The sequence below is a fragment of the Schistocerca piceifrons genome, chromosome X (genome assembly GCF_021461385.2).
Source record: "Schistocerca piceifrons isolate TAMUIC-IGC-003096 chromosome X, iqSchPice1.1, whole genome shotgun sequence".
In the NCBI taxonomy this organism is placed as follows: Eukaryota; Metazoa; Arthropoda; class Insecta; order Orthoptera; family Acrididae; genus Schistocerca; species Schistocerca piceifrons.
In genome coordinates, this window is record NC_060149.1 from 387,965,608 (window position 1) to 387,969,543 (window position 3,936).

Consider the following 3,936-nt stretch of genomic DNA (forward strand, 5'->3'; position numbering starts at 1 on the left):
GGAGGTGGCGTTCAACTAGGTGATCCAGGGCTTCTGCTTCGTCCTCGTCCTCTTCGATAACATTTTCCCGGAACTGGAGCTCTAGCGTGTTTGACGTGGCAGCTGCTTTGTCTGCTGGAGTGTAGACTACTCCGTTCTGCCCATGTAGAGGTCTGGTGGCTTTGTGGGGTTGCCGCCTGGCTTCTACGATCCCCCAGAACTTTTCGGGATTACTGAGCCCCTGCGCTGCGGGCTTTATAGGGCGCCCGTGAGTGTCGATAGGCTGGCGCGGCAGGCGTGGCCTGCGCACAGCTCTGTGGCGGCGACAGCAGGGCTCGCAGGCTATATGGACGCCGACTAGCGGCTCTCGTCTACGTCCATGCCTTCTGATGGGCTGTCCAAATGTTCGGACCGGGACACTTTTTCAGCCTGTACCGTCGCTAGAGAGATTCCTCCTCTGTCTCTGCTACTTTCCGCGCCGCGTTGCGTACCCACATTGCCACCAGCCTGCTTTTAACGCTGTCGTGAGCCTTGGGGAACATGCTTCCCACTACAATGAACTCGCTCCTAGTCCCGTGGGATTCACAGTTCCCACCTCTGTACGGTGTTACCACCTAGCGAACAGTATTGGGTACTACTTCCAATCGGAAGTTCCCGCCGTTTTTGCTGTACCTTCGCGCAGAGGCGTTGTATAGCTGAGTGTTGCTCTGTACAGGAGCCTTTCAGTGCTGTTTGCGTGACATTTTGTGATTTTTTTCCTCAAAGCTATGGTATAAGGTAAATACTTCTGATTTACCCAAATTTATGAAGGAGCAGGTAAAATTTGAACGAGGAGAATTCCAGTTTGAAACAAAAGGAGCCATTTCTGCAGTAAAATGGATGGATAACCATCCAGTCACTTTCCTGTCCTCAGTTCATGACCCATGAGAAACAGCCACAGTGAAAAGGAAAAACAAGGATGGTACTAGTACAGAGATTTCTTGTCCTGAAGTTGTGGCAGAATACAACAAAATAATGGGTGATGTCGATAAGTGTGATCAATTACGAGAAAGGTATGCTATTGGCAGACGTTCTGTAAAATGATGGCACAGAATATTTCATTTTCCTGGAGGATGTTGCTGCAGTGAACAGTTTTATCCTGTGGAAAATTAGTAAAAGAGAAAGTGGACAGCTTGACCAGCTCATATACGGGGTCCATCTAGCCAGACAATTGATCGCTGACTTCTCATCCCAAAAAAGACGTGGACAAAAGCCTGTCTTTCTGGCAAAAAGGAGTAAAGTACCTGAAGATTTTCGTCATGTGGCTGTAGGGGAGCATTAACCCATTTTAGGAGAAACCTACTGGACGTGCCGCCATTGTAGTACCAAAGCTGCGGAAAAGAGCACTCGCTGTGTTTGTACATATTGTCAAATACCACTTTGCATAGACCCATGTTTTAGAAAATTTCATGGCAAGTAATTGTGAACAATCATTGTAACAAGAGAAGTAAATTTATCAAATAAATATGACATATACTGAAAAAGTTGTTTTTGTCATTTAACTCCAAGGAAGGGCAGTGGGAAGAATACTTCCCATCTTGTTGTGTGACCTCACTTTCACAGTTGGAGCAAATTTGATATTCTGTATGATAAATATACCTATCTGTTAACTACTATCTGATCTCCATTCATTAAAAAAACTGCTCAGTAATTTTGCCCACGAAAGGGTTAATCTTGCAGTGGGTAGTGGTCATAATGTTTTGTCTCATCAGGAAGGATATCTCAATTAATGACCCATGGTTGGGGAATGTGGTAAATTTATGGTGCAGCAGCGGCATATTTCGCTGCCGATATAAGAAGACATCTGACGAGCCAATATCGTCCTAAGTGGACGGGTCTAGCATGGTCTGTACCTTGTCCTATAAGGTCACCTGACATCAGTCCTCTGGAGTTTTCTTTCTGGAGTCGTGTCAGCATTCCCATTGACACAGTTGAAGAAATGTAGCAGGGAATTACGTAGTCTTGTCTAGATTTACGAGATGATTCGTGAGTGTCTGGAAGAACTCGTAATTCACTCCAGTATTGCATCCAAATGCGAAGAAAGCACGCCGAAGTCGTACTGTATTTCTTGGTAAAAAAGGTCTTGGGTGAAACTTCAGCAGTACTATATGTGGACTTTCCCGAAAAGTTTACATTTCAAATACATTCTTACTGACTAGCACAATATTTTATACAGAGGTCATCGACGGCCCATAACATCCATTCGCTATTACTCTCAAACATCTCATTTGCGGACCCCTTTGTACTGCCACTGTTTTTCCTCTACTATTGTATACTTTTACATTTCACTCGTTTCAGTTTTCTGTATTAACTGTGATATACACAGTCCCGTCACATTAACGTGACCTGTAAAAAGACTGAATAACCACCTTTTGCAGCGGGGACGGCTGCGAGACGTGCAGGAAGAGAGTCAATGATTATATTTGTTTTTGGAGAGGGTTCTCCTTTAGCAAAACATAATTTTTTATATTTCTTTTTATTCCCGAGGCATGTACCGTTGTAGTTTCAGCATTATCAGTGGTTTTTTTTTATTATCTTCTTGTTACCACATGTTGGGGATTTCCTGGATTTTATGTAATTTAATGCGTAATTTAATGCAGTTGTTTTGTTTTACAGTTTCCATTTTTTCTGCTTTACCCTTTATCTTCACTGTGAAGGTCTGCACTAGGCGAGCAATTTGTAAGCAAACACAGAAAGAAGCGCTTCAACCTCAAGATGATTAGAGTCACTGAGATTCTGGAAGTTACTGAGAGGGATGCTGAGCCATGCTGACTCCAGTGCCGTGGCCAGCTGCGCTACGTTTCTCGGTTGAGGATCCGTGGCGTGTAAGCTCGATAGATTAGTTTAAACCATGGCCATGGGAGTACGATAAAGTCATCCTGGTGCTCTTCGAACAGCACTTGTGTTCACTGCGAGCCGTGTGACACGTTTCATTATCCTGCAGGTGGATGCCATCATGCTGAGGAAAAAACAAAACTTGGCTCCAGGATAGAGGCATACAAATGTTGAACCATTGTACCTTCCAGAATGACGAGATCACCCAGGGAAATCCACGAAAATATTCCCCAGATCTTAAATATCCCTACTCCGGCCTAGCGCCTTCCGATCATTGTTGCAGAGCCGTACACGCTAAGAGCCATCTGTCCAGTGGAGCATAGAACGTGATTCACCTGAAAGGGCCACCTTTCGCCACTCAGTGGACGTCTAGTTCCAGTATTGGCGTGCAAATTCTACCTTTCATCGCCGATGAACAGCAGTCAGCATGTTTGCTTGATCTATGCACCTGTTGCGGTGGTCCATACGAAGCAACATTCGCTGAACAGTCGTTGAGGACACTAGTGCTACTCCCTTAGTACATCTAGGGGTTCAGTTGTTCAACTATAGCACGTCTATTCGCCGGCACACATCTCTTCAGCCGTCATTCACTCCTATCATCTGTGGCCTGTGGTAGACCACAGTTGCCTCGGTGTCGGTTCTGGATAGCTCCTATTTGCCATGCATTGCATACTTTAACCATGGCGGCAAGTGAACAGTTTACAAACCTACCCGTTTCGGAGATGCTTCCTCCCATGGCCCGAAAGCCAATGATCATTCCTTTTTGGACGTCAGATAAATCGCTCTGTTTCCGCATTACGACAATGACTGCACTGGTTCCCACGTGGCCCTCGACACGCCTCATATACGCTCCACTGCAAGTGCTGCCACCTGCTGTCTGTGAGGGGTTATTGCATGTTAACGTTGAACACAGGGAGTGGTCACGTTAATGTGACTGTACCATGCATGTACAAGCTCAACAGATAAAATATTAGTCGTCCACTTAAAAGAATACACTGGTCACTTTGTAGCACTGTGGATGGTGCGGAACTAGTGCCAGGCTGTCGTGTAACCCTCCACTGCTGACATAAATCAATGGAGTGA